Source organism: Lampetra fluviatilis, chromosome 18, assembly GCF_964198595.1.
Source record: "Lampetra fluviatilis chromosome 18, kcLamFluv1.1, whole genome shotgun sequence".
In the NCBI taxonomy this organism is placed as follows: domain Eukaryota; kingdom Metazoa; phylum Chordata; class Hyperoartia; order Petromyzontiformes; family Petromyzontidae; genus Lampetra; species Lampetra fluviatilis.
The window spans coordinates 7,400,093-7,421,404 of NC_136292.1; the positions used below are offsets into that span (position 1 = coordinate 7,400,093).

General features: G+C 54.9%; 1 protein-coding gene and 1 long non-coding RNA gene across 6 annotated transcripts in view; one reads left to right on the top strand and one right to left on the bottom strand.

The window, feature by feature from the left end:
- LOC144937169 (sodium/calcium exchanger 3-like) overlaps window positions 1–21,312 on the top strand; it is a 66,604-nt gene that overhangs the window by 17,647 nt on the left and 27,645 nt on the right. The gene's annotated exons all lie outside the window — the stretch shown is intronic.
- Window positions 16,397–19,337, bottom strand: LOC144937171 (uncharacterized). The gene is made up of 3 exons (XR_013637577.1): window positions 19,259–19,337; window positions 17,225–17,461; window positions 16,397–16,659 (listed from the first exon to the last, which is right to left on the bottom strand). It is a non-coding gene; the product is annotated as an uncharacterized LOC144937171 (long non-coding RNA).

Sequence of the window (21,312 nt, forward strand, 5' to 3'; positions counted from 1 at the left end):
CCGTCTCTTCCTCGCCCCCTCTGCCATCACCCACTCTACCCTTGCGCCGTCAGTTGCCGAGATAAAGGCCCCGTGCCTTGCTATTTCATTTGTTATCGCATATTTTATATCGACTCTGTGGAGATTGCGCGGTGGGGGGAGGAAGGGTGCGATGCTTTGCGGCAGTGTGGAGCTTCGGCCCCGTAGTGAAGCTTTTGGGTTTCTCCGTTTCTCCGTCTCTGTATTTTTTCGATATTTTTTGTATTATTATATTTCTCTGAGTTAGACGTCAGAGCTGCCAAGAGACCGAGCGAAAAATATCCAACATCTCTCCCCCCCCCCGCTGTGAGAATATCAAGCGTGCAATTTTCTCCGTCATTAATCATCGCCGTTGTCATCGTTGTCGCCATCGTCGTAATCATCATCATCGTCACCGTCATCACCTTCATTACCATTATCAACAACTTCCATCACCATCATCTCCGCTATCAGCATCACCATCATCATTCCGAGTCTGTTTCTGATTGATAGCCAAAGATTTGATTATCTCTGGTGCACATATACAACACTGGCTACGATTCAAGTATTTTTTCAATATTTTTTCGTCTCAGTTTTCCCTGCATATGTTGCCCGGTTTTGTTTGTGCCTTTCCCCGAAAATGTAGCAATCACATTTAATTTTCATACAATTTGCCGGATTTTCAAACTCTTCACTACGACTCCATGTGCTAGGACGTGTCGGCCTTAATAGTCGTTCGCTGATAGCCCTTGCCATAAATCATCGATGAGAGTGAACTGTGGATCTTTATTTTTGTACCACAAAGTCATGATTTGAAGAACTTTGTAGGCAGCTTCCGGTGTGCGTTCGCGTGCGTGCCCAGGTATCGGTCATCTCAGTAAGTCAACCCATGGCGCCTGAGTCTGTCCCGTGACCTACTGTCAGCGAACTTCCCGCACTTCAGGAGGCCTCAAGGTGCACCTTTGCCCGGCACAGGCGGCTGTCGTGGTGTGGGGAGTGGTGGCGCTGTGATTCGTTGGCGCGGTGCGGTGCGCCGTGCCCACCCACACCGAGGTGGTTTCACGAGCCGCGGCCCTCCGGTTCTGACGAGCAGCCCTTGTGACTGGCCGCAAGGCGTTTCCGCGGTCGATCGGAGAACAGGCCCCGGGCTGCCCGCGTCTCCGCCACCGTCCGGTGAACGTGTCGCGGAATTGGGGGCTCTCGCCTCGCGCCGCTGTGCGGAGAAATATCGCGCTGCGGCGTTTCTGCGATGGCGACTATCTGTCATCTTGACCGGGCTGATTAGTTTGTGCTCGATCAAGCGCATTAGGCGCACGTGAAACCTCGGCGCCTCCCGTCGTGAACGCACCTCGGCACCTCGGCGCTGCGTGAAGCGAGCGCGCGCGAGCAATAGGATGCCCGTTAACGAGAAGAACAAGTTGATTTTTATTTTTTGGAACGTCACCGGGAGGAAAGAAAGATGCTTGATGCTTCGGGTGACTGGCCCGCTGCAGGAAAATATTTGAAGCTCGCAGAGAGAGAGTCCCGAATGTGCCGGAGAGCGTGCGGTCTGTGATTGTCGGCTTTGATGCGCCAGAGTTTGGGCGCATGATGCACCCTGCCGCATCTGCGATGCGGCAGGGTGCAGTTTGCGTCTTCGTACATCGATGCATCCGCGTGTACGAGTACTGGCAACACGCCACTCGCCGCTCTTTTGACAATTCCCAAGACTTGGTAATCGGCCTTGGCCATCCCACTGCCGATCTCCGTGCGTCTGACCAGGACGAGAATCGCCCTGCTATGCGGGTGCTCAACCTGCGCTCGATCGTGATGCCCGGACTTGCGTCTGGCGTTTCCCGCTCTCTGCCCGTGGCTTTTTTTTATCGACGACCCCCTGGCACCCTTCACGCGCGACTGCCAAATTGTTTCTTGGTTCAGTGCCACGAGTCCCCCGCTACGCCTCGGGGTGCTGGGGGAACTCACAAAGTGCTGGGCGCCAGATGGAGGAGGAACTTGATAAGCTGCTTCCCGAAGAAGCGGGCCTCCCAGAGGTGGACAGATGTTGCAGCCTCGTGCAGCGGCGGTGTTAAGAATTAATCCCTCTGTGAGCCCACGCCACGCCGGATGAACAGTGGCTTGGCGGTGATAATAGCCTACCCCCACGCCGTGCCGGTCATTGACCGTATTTCTCCACGCTGCTCAGTGCGGGTTGGTGGAAGTGACACCCGAATTTGATTTTGAAATAAATTCTCCACCGTCCGTCGCCACGGAGAATGCGCCCACGGCGGCACCCGCCAGGGCTTTATTCCAGCCGGCTCTGTCCGGGTCGGCGACCGGGAAAATGTTAATTCCCTCGGCACACCACATCCAGTATACATCTATGGTTACGAGTCACGTGCCAGCTACTCCAGTCCACAAGTGAACCAGCAAAAAAAATATTCGATGAGAAACAAATCCCTGGTACTGTAATGCCCAGGGATTGATTTTAGGTATCACCCACCACTGATGTTTGCCATGTCCGAGAATCAAACCCAGTCGGTCGAGTTCACCGTCCCCTCTCAAACCTCACCACCACCGCTCCCGTCGCTCACCGATGCCGGCACACCTCAGCGTGGTCACGGTGAGGAGGGGGTGGGGGGGCGGGGGTGGGGTAAGCGCCACCGTTTGGCACCGCGTCTGGCGGACGTCGCTTTATCTATCCCCCAGAGATGTGGCCCAGCGATCGCGCTGGCGGGGGAGACCCGCGGGGGAGACCCGCGGGGCCTTCGTTACGGGAAGGAGAATTTTTTTCATTTGTCCCCAGGGAATGTCTCCCTTTCTCTCCGTGGGCGGCAGCGGCGTGGGCAGCGATGACAACAACAACATCGCACGGGACGCGGCTCGCGGGCGGTGATTTTAATTGCGCCCCGGGAGGTAGGCGCCACGTGCTCCCTGCGCGCGCGTGGGGGGTTATTGCGAATCGCGATTAGACGACGACGATAATGACGATGCTGATGACGACGATGATGATGACGACTATCCTCATGACAACGACGATGATGACGACGATGACGACGATGATGATGACGACTATCCTCATGACGACGACGATGATGACGACGACGATGACGACTATCCTCATGACGACGATGCTCATGACGACGATGACGACGACGATGACGACTATCCTCATGACGACGATGCTCATGACGATGATGACGACGGTGATGATGACGATGATTACGACGGTGATGATGACGACGGTGATGATGACGATGAACAGTAGCGACGACGACGATGACCGGTGACGCATCGGCGTCTCCTCCCTCGAATCGGTCACAACTATCAATCTCCCTGCTGGGAAATCGGAGCGTGCGAGGAGCAGCCAGGATATCTCAGCACGAAACCCTGCGTCCGGGATCGGGGGTCTTCCCCCCCCCTGGGGGTCTCCCCCCCCCCCCCCCCCCCGTTCATCGTAACGAAGGCGCCGAACGACAGCGCGTTTTCCGGCACGCCACATCCATCTCACCTGAGCTTGTCCTCCTGTGTGTACAGTAAATGTCGAGTTTAACACGTAGGCTTTCGCGACCAATATTATTCATAATCAACGTTTTTGGGTTTAGATCGCGTTATTTATAAATGTGTCGTAACCCTCCACCACCCGACACGGCCAATCAGTAAAAAAGTGTCACGTTGACAAAAGACAAATAGTTCATTGCTCATAGGGTCATATAGAACAATACGGAGCAATAATATCGCGATGTGGTGGATAGGCGTGGGGGCCGTCCATAAATGACGTCACGCACCTGGGGGGGGGTCAGACATTTGTGACGATGTGTGACGAGGGGGGAAGGGTTGATAAATGTGACGTCACATCAAAATGCGCAACTTTAAATAAATATAGACAACACGTTCTACTTAATTAAATAGACTTTTTAATAAATGTTTTCTCCTACAACATCAGAGTGCAGCGCCACATTAAATACGCACTACAATGACAATAGTTCAAAGCTATTTTAAGCATGTTTTATTTTCAAAATGGATATATGGTTTTGGGAGGGGGGCAGATCTTTGTGACGTCATATTTGAGGGGGGGTCTGACTTTTTGTGACGCCGTTTGACGAGGTGGGGGGGGGTCAAAAATCGTCCAAAATTGCGTGACGTCATTTATGGACGGCCCCGTAGCGTGTGCTCTAGTGGAAGTGCCTTACTCTCATAATCGCGACTGAAACCGCGCCTGGCGGCGTTCCACAAAACATCGAGTGAGGAAACGAGGCCCTGCGTAACGACGCATCGCTTAATCGATTAAAATCGATTCTCAAGCTCACGAGACACACGCCGAAAAATCGGGGGGTGAGAATCGATTACGCACGACGACAAAAAAACGCGTTCGATAAGCGACCATTACATTCAGGACAACGGAGCGAACATAGCTATAGGAACGAGGCAAAACAATCGATGAACGATGCAAACGGCCGGGGGGAGGGTGGGGGGAAGGGAAATATCTCGAAGGGAAAAAAATGTTTGATATTGAATCGCCATGTGGAACCACGACGATGTAGAGCATCGCTGAAGGGGAGTGACATTCCTCCTCCCGCTCCTCGTCGCCGTAGCTGCCGTTGTGCGGAGTGTAGGGAGGAGGCGAGAGAGGTGGAGGTGCGGTGGCTCAGGTGGACGCGCGCTCGCCCCTCTCGCGTTGAAAACCCTCAGCAAAAGGCCCCTCGGCTTGGTGGACACAGGGAGGGAGGGGGGGGGGGGTCGGAGATTCTCAAGAGGCGTCGCGATGGGCGGGCGGAGACGGAAATTTCTGATGCTCGGCTGTGCCGTGGAGGTTGATGAGCGAGGTGGAGGTGGATGCGTGCTGACGGTCGATCGGAGGTCAGATGGGCGATGGAGGGGTGGCAGCTTTGCCGCTAGGTGAAGGTGGGACAAGAGGTTGATGGGTGATGGAAGTTAATTTGTGCTTGATGAGAGGTGGAAATTGCTGGGAAGCAGACGGGACGTGACTGTAGGTCGAGGGAGATGAAGGTTGCCGAGAGGTGGAGGTTGCCGGGGAGTGAGGTCCATCTCCTCCATCATCTCCACGTCAGAAGTCTCCCCGTGCGTGGAGACGCCGCGCGGGCGAGCGGGTCTGCCACAGAGTCGCGCGTTGCCCTCTTCTCTAGACACACGCGGACGCTCCGGCAGATGTGGGCTACAGGAACCCATTAGACAGTCCCGTCTCATTACCCATCAGCCGGCGAGCCAGCCTCGCACGCAAGCGCGCAGCCATGCAATATTAAACGTGCCCCCGATAAATTAGCCATGAGCTTCCCCCGCTCGGTGCCACGTCCGTGGGGTCGCAAGCAGCAGCAGCAGCGGCGGCGGTTGCTGCTCCTGCTGCTCCTGCTGCTGCTGCAGCAGCAGCCGAGTTGCGTCCGTGCAGGTGAAGTTCGCGGAGCCGGGAAGGAACCAACGTGACCGGATGCCGATCAGTTTGTCGTCGTTGTTGTTGTTGTTGTTGCTTTCCGCCACCGCGATTCACGCGCCATCGACCGCGAGGCGACCGGGGCCACCGCGTGCCCTCGCTCCGGCCGTCGAGCCAGAACACACAAAGCTGTCGCCGTCGCTTTCTGGTCGAGTGACGCTTCGTGCGCCGTGTGGGCCCGCGCGGTAGCGATGGCACGGTGACCCCAACCACCCCAACCACCCGAACCGCCCCTGATTGGCGATGTTGCCCGTGGCGCCGCGTTCTTGGCCGCTGCCGATGGCGCCATCTACACGGCTTCACGTCTCACTCGAGGCTTCTCCGGGACGCCGCGAGGCTTGGCTAGGGATCGACGGCGTAAGGCACTACCACTAGATTGCAAGCTATACGTCTGTCAATAATGGTCCTCCATTATTTTGTCCTGTAGTCCCAGGAGCAGATTTGTAAAGTGTCATGAGGACCGCGATGTGGGGCGATGGACGCGGCGAGCCAAATCAAATTCCCAGAACAGCGATCCCCCGACTGTTGCGGCTGATATGCCTCACTGGGTATGATGTGTGTGACGATGCGGCCACTCGTCGATTATAGCCGATTCTCGTGCCCGCAAAACACACGTCGAATGGTACGCGTTAAGAGTCGAAGATGTGCTCGATTTGTGTGCGTAATGTACGCAATTGGTTAATTGGGGCGCGATGTTGAACAAGTAATCGACTCGTGAATTTCGGACCATGCCGCCAGCACGCGACGGCCTACTCTTGCGAATAACGTCGCAGGATCTTTAACGACGTCCGCCGAGAAGCAGACAGCGCGGAGTATTTTGTTTTACGACGAATATTCCCGCAGCATTAATCGGGGTGGCGACTGGATTCGAACCGCGAATCTCCGCAACAACAAGCGGCGGATGCCTTGCCGCTAGGCCGCAACACCGGCCCGAGTGGATTTTTTTTTATTAAATGCTCAGAGCCGGCTTAAGATGAACGTTGCAGCGAGAAACAAACACCCCGTCTATTGCGGTAATTGAGGACCGCGCCGCCGAGGAGACGTCACCCTCGCTCCGCTGGAGAATCGGAGAATCCACTTCACGCGCGGGCGGCAAAAACCCCGGGTCCACGCGCAGCGCTCGGCGCGTCTCACCCAGGCCGCCACTTCGCAGCAACGGAGACATCATCCCCCGGCTTTGACGGCCGTGCCGAGGCGCGAGGAAATAAAAATAGCCATCACTTCAAAGGTGGATGTGAGTGTCAGCTGACAGCGGGGGCAGGGGTGGGGGGGGAACGGGAGATGGGAGGTTTGGGGGGGGGGGGGACGTTGGTGGTGGAAGCGGCGCGGGTGAAGAAGGGTGGAAGTCGCGAGAGTGGAACGGGAGGAGTTGTCAGAGAATTCCGCAGGGGAAGTGGGATGCCGTCGGAGGTGCGCGTCGGCCGAAACGAGACCGCTGTTGTCAGCGTCCTCCAGCGTGGGGCCGCGTGCACGGCCGCAGTCGCTGAGCCGGAGGTCGTGCCGGCAGGGCCGTCCATAGGGGGGGGGGGGGTGCGGGGCCTGGGGCAATCCTCACCGGGTGGGCCTCCCCCCCCGCCCTCAACGTCTTCAAACTAAACCGGGAGTATTACTACGTCTGACGTGATGTCGAAGCGCGGGGCCCCCCAAAGCGCGGGGCCCGGGACGGTCGCTCCGATTCGCCGTGTACCCTAGGGACGGGCTCTGCGTACGGAAATTCGTGTCATTTGCAGCCTGGACGAATGAATGATTCGTCATCATCATCATCATCATCAGTCGCGATCATCAGTCGTGTTCCAAGCATTGTCTAGCGATGTGACGGTCCACATGGCGACTGCGCACGAGCCGATTCCATCAACGCTACCTCCACGCTCCGACCAGCATCCGTCCTAGCGGCGCGTTCTGCACCACGGCCACTTTACGTTTGATTTTATTTTTAAAATCTCCAATCCATTTGTTCCGAGCGTTCGCCTCTCGATTTTTTTTTCCTGAATACAATTTTCTGCTTTCGTGTGAGAGCATCGCCCATTTCGTTGCACGCGCACATGAAAGCGCGTTCCGTAAAATTGGGTAAATCTCTAAAGCGCTGTGTACTTTCATTTCCATCGCCCCTACCCACAGCTGCCGTGTCTCTTAGGCAGTCGCCCGCAACGGGAAGGGGTTGACTCGTGAATCGGCGGGGTGGGGGGGGGCTCACGGAACGCGGCGTGACCCCAATACTGAAAAATAAGTTAATAGTTCAGTGGACTGTACCTGATAAGAGAAACATTTTTTATTTGAATATATTTTTAAGCGATATGTTCACCTCTGCTATACTTTGCGCTCCTATCGTGTTTCTTTATTGTTTGCTGTTGAAACGTTCTGACCCGCCGCGACTGGAAATCTGTTGAAAAGAGCTTTATAGCTCATCGGTTTCCTCCTGCAGTATAAATCTCCTCGTTCTGGTCAATGGTGCCCCTGCTGAGACCCCTGCTGAGACCCCTGCTGAGACCCCTGCTGAGACCCCTGCTGAGACCCCTGCTGGGACCCCTGCTGGGACACGCGAGAGGCTGCGCGCCGGGGGGTTGCCGCACAGGAGGAGTAGCGGACGACATTGAGGGCACGGCGCCATCTGCTCGCACGATAAACAACAACAAACAAACAAACGACGGCGGCCTCGCAGCACCGCGCCACCCAGGACAGTCCCGACTTTCCCGAACCGAAACTCCGACGATGAGAAGGGGTCCTGGTGACAATGCGGAGGCGGTGGTGGTGGTGGTGCAGCGTGCGTGATTACCGGACTGTACTTGTGGGCAGCCCGTCCTACGGACGGGGGGGGGGGGTGATTCACCACTCACGTGACGCTCACCTGAGCCTCGTCAGACAATCGCCACTCGCCTGACCCTCACCGCCACAACCACCACCGCCACTCACCACTTTATACACCACGCGCCTCCTCGGGGCTGCGATTTTTTTTAAAGGGCCACGCGTCTCGCTCCATGCCATCGTAACTGATCCAGCGGATAGACAATGGCGTGCTGGATAATACACCGAATTATCGGGTGGAATGTGCGGTTGTCTTAAAGTAAAGTTTCGACGGGGATATCATAAGCTATAAGCCTTCAAATAATGACTCATTCGACTCGGAGGAACGCTACGGGAGGAGGTCTCGGAGGAGTTTAAGTTGATTTGATTCGCTTCACGGATTATGGTCCCGTGTAGCTATTCTACAACGGAAGATCCGTGGTATGTGAGTAACAGTAGCAGCAGCAGCAGCAACAACACAACAACAAAAGCATCGATCATTGCAGGGAACGCGGGCAGCAGGGCCCTTCAGGAATATTGCACAACAAGCAGAGCCGAGGTCACCAGGCGAACAAACGCACATTATCCGCTTGTTACGCAATAAACCCGAATTGCTGCATTTCCTCTCAACTCTTGACGCAGACCCTTGCACCACACGAGGGCAACTTCAATTTGCAATAGCGTCTGCGTGTTACAGCAACTCAGGGGATACGCGGGGCTTTGCTTAAATCTAAACTCGGTATGTCTAAAACCTACATTCGCACCTCCGATGAGCACGGTTGGCTACATACGGCGCAAAAGAAGTTCCAACATTTGTACAAACTATATTGCTAAAGTCAAGTTCATTTATTAGGTATAGCCCTGTGAGCCATTCGGCTCTTGAATCGGGTGCAACCGCAACAAACAAAAAAACAAAAACATGAACAAAAAAATCTTCAAGTGAATATGTGACTGAGTCACCCGAACCTGAACAAAAGACGACGCTTCTAATATGAACACAATACAAGCGACCATCCAATGCCGCTGGATTAAGTTGCTTAGAACATGAAACACAACGAGGCCACTGTAATGGTCAGATCGACAGCATAATCGGGCAACTTGCGACGAGGCGACGGCGCGGTCGTGCGAGGAAAAGGAGTCGCCACTTCGAGGAGGCGAGGGGAGGGGGGTGGTGCCGAAGTGGGCCCTGCACTGCTGCTAGAGTGGCCCCACACACACGACAGCAGATCTACTGCCCCCCACCCACCCTGACCCCGAGCGAGAGGAGCTGGAGCCAGGCCTGGCGTGATTGCGAAGAAAAGCCAGAGTGGCCGCTCTCGTTGCCTCTCCTCTACACAAGCGGCAAATGGAGGAGGAATCAAGCGAGACTAAAAACTATCAAACCGTGTTTTATTTTACCAGGTAAAGCTCACTGAGCTATACAGCAATTTTTTTCAGAAGCTACCTTGCTATCACAAATAATAGCAGCTCAACGACGTGGCTTATCATCGCGTGGAAATGTATAGCAGGCAAAATAATTATTTAAATGCCCTGCTTCGAAATGCCGGGTGAAAAAAACTGGAAGAACCGGATAAAAATCCACGCAACCATGGCGAGAGAGACGGGCAAACTCCCAACTATACAGCAGGCGTCAGGGTTGGGATCGAACACACGACCTCCTGCATACCAGGCGAGGGAGATAACATCTCGCCACCGTGGCGCCCCCCACCAGTTAAGAGCGAGCGCAAGTCCGAAGGGGCATTGACTGTGGGATTGAACCTAATCCCGGCGAAGTGGTGGCGAGTCGCGAGTTGACGATGCAGCTCTTGCGTAGGTTGTGTGGAACGTCGCTGGAACGTCGCTGGAACGTCACGGGCGCGTTTCTCTGCCCTCGCGCAATCAGAGTAGCTGGCAACCTCGGGGGTAATGAGCCAGTGTCCCAGCTGAGATTATTCAAGGATCTCATTATAAAGTATATTCCTCCCACGCACTGGAGAGCCGCTCTTTATTATCGCAGCCTCGTGCCCCAAATTGCGTTTATGTGTTCGCGTAGGTTACGGATATTCTAATCGGGCACAATAATAGTTATATGTATTATTGTATTACAGCAAAGTGGCTATTCATTAACAGAGTGTCTTGTCCCCAAATTGAATTTATGTAGAGAAATTCCAAAAAATATGCAATGAGCAGGATTGTAGAGATTAGAAACCACAGGCTCACGCAGAGACCCACGGGCTCACGCAGAGACCCACAGGCTCACACTCAGACCCATAGTTTCACACACAAAGATCCACATTTACACGCAGACCCATAGTTTCACACACACAGAGTCACAGACCCACATGTTCACACTCAGACCCATAATTTCACACACAGAGACCCACAGGCTCACACTCAGACCCATAATTTCACACACACAGACCCACAGGCTCACACCGAGACCCATAGACTCACAAAGCAACCCACATGCCCACATCAAGACAAATAGATTCAGAAATAGAGCCATAAACCCGCACGGAAATGAGATTCGTAGATTAGGGGAGCTATGGAGATGCTACAACCGGCGCAGGGCAGCAGCAGCAGGAGGGCAGGGCGAGTGCGAGGGTGCGATTGAGCGAGATAAGAGTCCCGTACAGTGGATGTCACCAGAGAAGAGGCACGGATTCGGAGCTCCCCGTGCTGTGATTGGGCTTCTTGGAAGCAGCACGCAGAGACATTACAATTGGGCACAGTAATTGTGATGTTATTGTTGTACCGTATTACGTCAATTTGCTCTTCGTTAACGCACTCGCCTATCCCCAACTTGCATTTATATAGAAGTGCCGTGACGTGGCATAGATAACCCTCGAGGTGGTATTTGGTCTACTCTTCCACGCCGGTCAGACGGCCCGGAAGACGTGGAAGGACCCACACTTTCCCCCGCAACACGTGGTGGGGGTTGGGGAGGAACCAGACCGGACCAACGACCTCTGGATTACCAAGTCGAGTGTGCTAACCATTACACCACAGCGGCATCGCGTGTGCGTATATATATTATATGTCACTGCATTATTACGATATCAAATAAATTCCCATTAGCCACCGCAGCGCTGCGCAGCAACGCGAGCTGGCGATGCGAGGTCGAGCGTGGGGGCTTTTTGTATCTTTCCCCGCAGAGTGACCCACGTCTCGTGCACCCCAGCGTGGGTTGTCGGCGGGACGACGGAGGGCAAAGGTCACCCCCCTGGCCCAACCCCACCGGGCATCTGTGTAAGATGAACGCTGTTCGTCTCACTCCGTCTGCTGCGGCCGTTTTCATTACAATCCCCCGCGGGACCGGATCATCGTGCACGCGACGTTTATGTAACACGGCGGCTGCGGGGTGAGAGGTGCAATTTGTTTAACTGTGAGCGGACGAAGGCCCCCCCCTGCCCACTCCCCCACACATCGTGACAGGACGGTCATGGGGAGAGGTCATAAGGGATGAGTGACCCATATTTGGCCGCGTTGGGCAGTGCGCATCGGTGAAGGTGGAGACGCAGCACAAATCACTCCTCACCGACGACGCTCGCCGGGTTCACGGTGCAGTCCGCGAACCGCCGTGGGGAGTGGGTGAGAGAGAAGCCGCGTCTTTACCGAAGCAATGCAAAAAAAAATTAACCCGTAAAAACAAAGTTTTTCACTATAAATCCTTTATATGCGTGGCGGCTAGAGTCTTCTCGTCCTCTGGCTTGAGATGGCTGCCACCTATGGGTCAGATGATTGTCTGCCACCATGAAGCAATTGGTAATTAAATATAATTAATTTATTCCTAAAAAGTGTAACATTTTGGAAAAAACATTTCACGAAAATAAATTGTCACGCACAACGAGTCTGTGTGCAAAATGTCAGCTCGATTAGATCACGGGAAGTGGGTTAAAAAACGACCGAAAGATTTGCACGGTCGTAAGCGCGCAAGCAAGCAAGCAAGTGAACTTAATATAAAGGATTTTAAAAAGGCATCGAAGCAACGTATAAATACCGGCGCACGGGTGGGAATTCTGGGCACGATGGGAAAAGCAACTTGAGAGTTGAGATATTGTAGTGTGGCGGCAGCGCCGTCCACAGGGGGGGGGGGGGGGTGGAGGGGCGCGGGGCCTGGGGCTAATCCCACTGTGTGCCCTCCCGACGCTCGCTAACTAAACCTGCATTACAGCTGACACCGCGACGTCGAAGCGCCTCCCCCCCCCCCCCAAAGCGCGGGGCCCGCAGCGGTCGCCCAGATTCGCCGTGCACCCTAGGGACGGCTCTGAGTGCCAGACAAGGGGTTCGATTGTGATCTGGTTGTGATGGGTGGGACACGGTGCAGGATGGGGGGGGGGGAAATTCCTACAGGCATCCAGAGTCTGTGGCCCCGGGGAATAATAAAAACCAGGTGGTGGTGAGGCTGTAACAGCGGCCATTGAAGGATGTGTCAACTGCGTGACAATGGAATGATGAAATCGTACGGCCGAACAGCTTCAAGATCGAGCAAACGATGGAGAGGCTCGGGCGGTGGGCTGTGGTGGCACCCACATTCACCAGCATTGGCCGCGGTGACCTCCTGACCTTGGGAGCGAGCGACATCGCACTCGCTGTCTCGGTCACGATATTTACAATTAGACCAGGTCGCGCAACCTCCTCCGCGACCCAGCGGATCAGCCTCGCCGCGTGCGCCGGTCGCCTTGGGTAGATTGCAGCAACGTCTGCCCTTCACGCTCCGTCAGCCCCCCGATCGCCTCTGTGCTCCTCGCGTCTTCTCCGCCTCACTCATAATTCATAATATGTGCGGTGGCGGGTTTAACGACGCGTTTATATTCACGCGATCTAAGCCAACAAAAAACCTCTTGTGGATGATATTGGTCACGAAAGCCTACGACTACGCGTTAAACTCACTCGTAATTGTTTGTTCGCGTCGCCGCCCCCCAACCACGGGGTCCCCGCGCCTCCTCGTTAGCGGAACATCGCCCCTGACTTTGCCGCCGCACACGCGGGCACAGAGCCAAGGCCGCTCAGACTCGGACCCGCCTCGCGTCGCCCGTGCCCTCTGTCCGGCGCGTCGTTGCTTTTCTGATCCAACCGCTGTGGTGGTGCCACCAACTGCCACCATCCGCTGTGGTGGTGCCACCAATCGCCAACAACCGCTGCGGTGGTGCCACCAACCGCTGCGGTGGTGCCACGAACTGCTGCGGTAGTGCCACCAACTGCCACCAACCGCTGCGGTGGTGCCACCCACTGCTGCGGTAGTGCCACCAACCGCCACCATCCGCTGTGGTGGTGCCACCAACTGCCGCCATCCGCAAAGGTGGTGCCACCAACCGCCACCAACCGTTGCGGTGGTGCCACCGCGGCCGTGCAGAGCTCCTCCTTCCAGTTGCTGTAGAAACGGGGGCAGCTCCCTCCCTCGCGATCTCCGTCGGCGAGCCCGCGCCGCGCTGGCATTTACAATCGACACAAAACCTGAATGCGGCTCAGCCGGTGTCGGCCGGGCGCACACGCAGATGAGCGATGCCTTATCACGCCTAGCACAGGCGCGCGCACACACACACACGTGCACGCGTGTGTGTGTGTGCGCGTGTTTCTCGCGAACGGCACTTGCCCCAAAAGTCTGTCGAGGCTACATGGGGGGAGGGGGGATCTTTGTCTTGTGATTCTAGATTTGAAGCTTTCGTGACTGCAAGGATTCATGCTCTTAGGTTTTTTCCTATATAAAAAACACGTGTCTTGAATAGCTCTCTTCACACGCTACAGTAATTTTACTGGAGCAGTTACACCTGATGACGGAGGCTTGTGTTGCTTCCGAAACGTCGTGATTTAATGTAGTTATTTTAATATATAATATTATTTTATTATTATAGTTTGTTTTACCATGTGTTGTGATATTTGGGTGCGGTGGCGGCAGGGGCTGCTGCCGTGAGCTATGGGGCCCCGAGACCTTGGTGAGATTCCCGGCTACGACTATCATCAGTCGTGAATGTCTCGGTTCCGGGCCTCCCACAGGTCAACTCAGCCTTAAATGAGTAGTACACAATGCGTTGTCTGAACATCAGCGCAGGGGAGAAAAGAGTGGTCGGATTTGATGCTGGTCTCACATCTATCCCCAGTGTAGCGATATATGGTCAAACAATCATCATTACAAATAGGCTGTGGGGAAGCTTTCATTCACTAGCGGATTGACAGGGTCATTGTAAATCAATTGTACTTCTATGCAAATAACAAGGGACAAACACAAACCAGACCCGTGATATTGACAATTAGGTTTAAATAATGGACATGGGCAGGACGCATCACTGGGCGGGGCGGTGGCCGACGGACCAGGCTGGTGATGGAATGGCAGCCGACGAAGAGGGAGCGGCGTGATGCGATGTTTGCGCAGGCGTGAGATGGATGGCAGCGCCACTGAACCGTGAAGAATGGCGACGGCGTCGGGAAGTCTTCATCCAGCAGTGGATAGACAATGTCTGCTGACGACGACGACGATGCCGATGCATATTCAGGACAGTGCACACGTGGCGCGCAAACCGGGCCCGCTAATGAATGGGAAGACTGAGTGATGGTGATAATGGCTGCGTTTAGGGGCTGTCCCTGGAGGAGTGGGGGGTGAGAGGGGTATGGGTGGATGGGGTCGTACTCTTACGTTTTTTCGGTAAGAGTCACGTAGGTAAAGATAAATAATAATAAACATAAATAATAAACAATAAAAATAATAGAAATAATAATAGAAATCAAATAATAAATCACGACGTTTCGGGCGCAACACAAGCGTCCGTCATCAGGTGGGACAACCACAGCAAGAAACAATTGCTGAAGTGGAGTCGCTCCCAACGTGGCGCGCTATCGATCGGAGGCTCTCAGCTGTAAGTACTTCTGTGTCCGAGGCTTCCACCGTCTTACCGGGCCAGCACGTCGCTCAGCACAGAGGAGTCGTTGGTAATTGATTAACCCATCAGCGCTCCCTGTCAACCCCCCCACCCACCCCCATTCACTGTCAGCTCCCCTATTGGCCCCGAAGATATCTCCCTTAACTCATCAGCTGTCTCGGTAACCTATCGGCTCACATGCTATCTCATCAGATACCTCATTAGCCCATGAGATAGATAGTTAACCTGCTCCGCTATCTCATCGACCCATCAGATATCTCAGTAACGCATCAGATAGATCATTAACCTCAGCTATCTCATTATATCCCATTCCATATCTCGGTAACTCAATTTCCCCTGCGTTAAATCTCCATCTGAATAACCCATCCGATATTTGAGTCGCACCGTTGTACAGGCCATTAGCCACACCAACGATCGCGTTCGATCAATTTTGCTCGCGCCTCACATGCGCATTTAATCAACAAGAGTGGACAACGCGTGACTGCTTGAGTCGGCCAGGCTAAGATGATGACCAAAACTGAGGATCGACTAAACGACGAAACTTCCACACCAACTCCACACAGTCAAAGTAATTAGTGGCCTCCTGCTCAATGAGCATTGGGGCAGTTGCTGCTCCCCCATTGCACGGCCCTGAGCCAGTGGTAAAACAACAACAAAATCCACATTCCTATGACGGGGCCACGTCTGTGACAAGCGATAGCGTGGCCGGGCTGGCCCCGGGTGGGATCCGTGTGAGTCGGGCCCTGCGAGATCTGCCCGCAGCGGGTTGAGAGGCGTCGTGGAGGGGGGTGCGGGGGGGGTCGGATGTGGAGATCTCACGGGGGGTGTGGGGGGTGCGGGGGGGGGAGATCTCACGGGGGGTGTGGGGGGCGCCGGGGTTGTGGAGATCTCACGGGGGGTGTGGGGGTGTGGGGATCTTACGGGGGGTGTGGGGGGTGTGGGGTTGTGGGGATCTCACGGGGGGTGTGGGGGGTGTGGGGTTGTGGAGATCTCACGGGTGGTGTGGGGGGCGCCGGGGTTGTGGAGATCTCACGGGGGGTGTGGGGATCTTACGGGGGGTGTGGGGGGTGTGGGGTTGTGGGGATCTCACGGGGGGTGTGGGGGGTGTGGGGTTGTGGAGATCTCACGGGGGTGTGGGGTTGTGGGGATCTCACGGGGGGTGTGGGGTTGTGGGGATCTCACGGGGGGTGTGGGGTTGTGGGGATCTTACGGGGGGTGTGGGGGGCGCAGGGGGGGGGGGGGAGATCTCACGGGGGTGTGGGGGGCGCCGGGGTTGTGGTTATCTCACGGGGGGTGTGGGGGTTGTGGAGATCTCACGGGGGGGGGGGGGGGCGGGGGGGCTGGTGGGGGGCGCGGGGAAAGGGAAAGCGACTCGGCCTCGGCGCAGCAGCTGCTGTTGTTGTCGTCGTCGTCTCCGCGATGAGGGCGCAGTGGGCAGGAAGGGGGCCGAGTGTCGCCGGCGCCGATCTCGGCAGAGCGGGAAGCGACTGCCCCCAGGGAGACGCCGCGTGCACAGCGCGTGCCGCCGGGGTGCGGAACGATGCCGGGTGACAGCCTCGGAAACACGCTGCTTTGGCGATTGCGTCAGAAGTGCAACTTCTGGAGGGGGTAGGGGGGGGGGAGGTTATAAAAAATAAATACATAACAAAAACACAATGTAAAGAAGAGGAAGAAGCTGTCATTCCACCACTCGCTGTGCGGGACAGTTCGCATTTAGATTACTCGGGGCGAAACCGTGCACCGGTTCGTGGGGGCAAGCGAACGTGGAGTGATTTTTATTATTTTTTTTTAACTTCATTTTTTACCTACGTGACTTTACCGAAATAGCTAAGAGTATGAACGTGGAGTGGGTTGATGGGTGAGGTGGAGTGGTGGCGCAGTGACTCGCACGCCACGCTCCGTCAGTGCCGAGTGATATCTGAACCCGTCGCTGACCCGCACGCTGAAAAGTGTGATCGTCAAACAACCCTCTGAAGCCACGCAGTGCGCCAAGGCCGTCATCCAGCAGCGGATTGACAAAAGGGCTGAGCAATCTCAATGATGCACCGCCCCAGCGATTAGATATTTCGTCACAGTTTCGGGGGTCACGATTTTGAGTCCATATTATCCGTTATTAAATCACACAATGAATCACCGTATTGTTACGTAAGCACTGTAAACGCACCGTTGCTGTTTCGTTCGTTATCCCCCTCCCGCCGCACCTCCGATGCGCACGGTCGGTCACGTGCGGCGCGAAAGAAGTTCGACGCCCCACAGGACTCCCACGCGAACCCCGTTGCGCACGACGGAGGCGAACGGGAGGAGCGCATGGGGAGCGACTCCGCGCGCCCGAGAGGCGATGGCGGAGGAGCGATCGAAGCGCCGTGACCGACGTCGCTCCTCGCGCCACGCGTCTCGCCCCCTGTGGATGTCGCGCAGGGTCCGGGAGACAAAACCTCACAGCGGCGAGCGGGGGAGGAGCTGCTGGGCGCAGGGTGGGGGGGCGCACTTAAAAAAGAAGAGTCCTAAATGAATAGTATTAAAATTAATCGCGGTATTTTTCTCTCGCCGGTCGATGCCAATGCAATCGCGATTGTGGGGGGTCTCTTGGGAGCGTTGCGGGCGGTGGTTCAGGGGGGTGTCGATTGCCCGATGCCCCCCCCCCGGGCAGCGGCGCGCTCCGTCCCCATGTAAATGCAAATCGCGTCGAGTTCACGGGACGAACGTTCGTGGCACGTCGCCCCCCCCCACCACCATCACCCCACCATCACCACCATCACCACCACCATCATCATCACCACCACCACCACCATCACCACCACCATCACCACCACCATCATCATCACCACTACCATCACCACCACCATCACCACCATCATCACCATCACCACCACCATCACCACCACCATCATCACCACCATCACCACCACCACCACCATCACCACCACCATCACCACCACCACCACCACCATCATCACCACCACCATCATCACCACCACCATCATCACCACCACCACCACCATCATCACCCCCATCATCACCACCACTATCATCACCACCACTATCATCACCACCACCATCACCACCATCATCACCACCACCACCATCACCACCACCATCATCACCACCACCACCACCATCACCACCACCATCACCACCACCATCACCATCACCACCACCATCACCACCATCACCATCATCACCACCACCACCATCATCATCACCACCATCACCACCATCATCACCACCACCATCACCACCACCATCACCACCATCATCACCACCATCACCACCACCATCACCATCACCACCCCCATCATCACCACCACTATCATCACCACCACCATCACCACCATCATCACCACCACCACCATCACCACCACCATCACCACCACCACCATCATCACCACCACCATCATCACCACCACCACCATCATCATCACCATCACCACCATCATCACCACCACCATCACCACCACCATCACCACCATCATCACCACCACCATCACCACCACCATCATCACCACCACCATCACCACCACCATCATCATCACCACCACCACCATCACCACCATCACCACCATCATCACCACCACCATCACCACCACCACCATCACCACCACCACCATCACCACCATCACCACCACCACCATCACCACCATCACCACCATCATCACCACCACCATCACCACCACCACCATCATCATCACCACCACCACCATCACCACCACCCAGGATTGTCTCGGCGTCAGGGCTCGCTCCGGTCGGCTGCCTCCGCCCTCGTCAATGCGTTTGTGCTCCAGACGCGCGGTCGAGAAAGCGTCCTTTTGTTGTTGTTGTTTAACCTTCCAAAAAGAAACGTTGCGTATAACTCTCACGAACATTATTCAAACTCTTTGGTTCTGTCGGTAAAGTCAAGTAGGTAGAAATAAAATTAAATAGATCAAATCACGACGTTTCGATCGCAACACAAGCGATCCTCACCAGGAGGAACACCCACAGCAAGGAAACGCCTCATCGAAACGTCGTGATTTGTTCTATCTAATTTTATTTTTAACCCACGTGACTTTACCGAATGAACCAAAGAGTATGGATTCCGGCAGTCACGAAAGCTTCAAATCAAAATTGAACATTATTCACACGTTCCGTTTGGTCTTTCTGGGGGGAGAGGGAGAAATGCGGAAGAAGAGAAAACAACCCGTTGTTAATTTTACCTCACCGCTGGTATTATTTATTAGCTTATTAGTTTATCCTCACGGCCCTTGGCTGACGGGGCTTTCCCGCGCGATCCATCTTCGTCCTCCCCTTGCCGCGTTGCAAGCCGCGACGGCGGCTGCGGCGGCTGCTGACGAGGGGGGCTGAGTGTGGGGTGGGGGAGGGGTGGGGGAGGGTGGGGGGGGGGTGGGGGAGGGTGGGGGGGGGGGGTGGGGCCCCCCCTCCCATCGAATGGAGGTCTCCCCCCTCCCCCCCACAGTCCCCTCGTGTCACCTGCCCCGAATCCGTATCGCCCGGTGGCTTTCATAGCGGGAAGGGGGGGGGGCACTTTCACCGATAAGACATCGACAGTGTGAGTGCCGCCACGCCATTTGTAAAACCATTGGTTGGGTTTGACAGCAGCACGATGATGATGATGGGGGGGGGGGGGGTGTTGTCACTCTGTGTGTGTTGTCCGGGGGGGGGGGGGTCACTCTGTGTGTGTTCTCACTCTGTGTGTCTTGTCACTCTGTGTGTGTTGTCGCGGAGGGGGGGGCCGCACTAAAGGCCACTAGGGGCCGCCAGGGGCCCGCGGGCCCTGGCGGCCCCTGGCGACACGGGCAGAGCGACTGCTCGAGTCGGGTCCACGTTCTTGAGTCGTGCGGTCCATATTCTAGCGCCATGGGGAGGTCGGCACACGATGTTGATTGAGAGGACGCAACGTGGCTTGGGCTGGGAGCCACTTCTCAGAAAGTGTTGGGGGGAGGGGGCTGGAGTTACACCTCCCCCCCAAGCCGCTACGTCATCCCACGCCTGTCCCGGGTGACGATTAGGGAGTGACACCCCACACCCACTCACCCACTTACCCCAACACGACAGTTGCGATCTGATTCGTGTTTGTGAGTCTTTAAGATGAGCGGCAACAAAGAGACGCTCAGCTTAGAAACGGCGTCAAGACTTCAGCGACTGTTTCCCACGCACACTCCCGACGCTTCCCGCGAGCTGAATAATCATCAATCCCGTGAGCTCAATAATCAATCCCGTGAGCTCAATAATCAATCCCGTGAGCTCAATAATGATCAATCCCGTGAGCTCAATAATCAATCCCGTGAGCTCAATAATGATCAATCCCGTGAGCTCAATAATCAATCCCGTGAGCTCAATAATCAATCTCGCGAGCTCAATAATAATCAATCTCGCGAGCTCAATAATAATCAATCCCGTGAGCTCAATAATTATCAATCCCGTGAGCTCAATAATCAATCCCGCGAGCTCAATAATCAATCTCGCGAGCTCAATAATCAATCCCGTGAGCTCAATAATCAATCCCGTGAGCTCAATAATTATCAATTTCGCGAGCTCAATAATTATCAATCCCGTGAGCTCAATAATCAACCCCGTGAGCTCAATAATCAATCTCGCGAGCTCAATAATAATCAATCCCGTGAGCTCAATAATCAATCTCGCGAGCTCAATAATTATCAATCTCGTGAGCTCAATAATGATCAATCTCGTGAGCTCAATAATGAGCAATCTCGCGAGCTCAATAATAATCAATCTCGTGAGCTCAATAATGATCAATCTCGCGAGCTCAATAATAATCAATCTCGCGAGCTCAATAATAATCAATCTCGCGAGCTCAATAATAATCAATCTCGTGAGCTCAATAATGATCAATCTCGCGAGCTCAATAATGATCAATCTCGCGAGCTCAATAATAATCAATCTCGCGAGCTCAATAATGATCAATCTCGCGAGCTCAATAATTATCAACCCCGTGAGCTCAATAATCAATCTCGCGAGCTCAATAATAATAAATCCCGTGAGCTCAATAATAATCAATCCCGTGAGCTCAATATTATCAATCCCGTGAGCTCAATAATAATCAATCCCGTGAGCTCAATAATTATCAACCCCGTGAGCTCAATAATCAATCTCGCGAGCTCAAAAATAATCAATCCCGTGAGCTCAATAATGATCAATCCCGGTCGTCGAATCGAAGCGCCACAATCGTTGCGGCGCCACTCAAAATCACTCGTGACCGTCGAACTGCGCCCCTCTGTTCTTGCCGCACTCCGG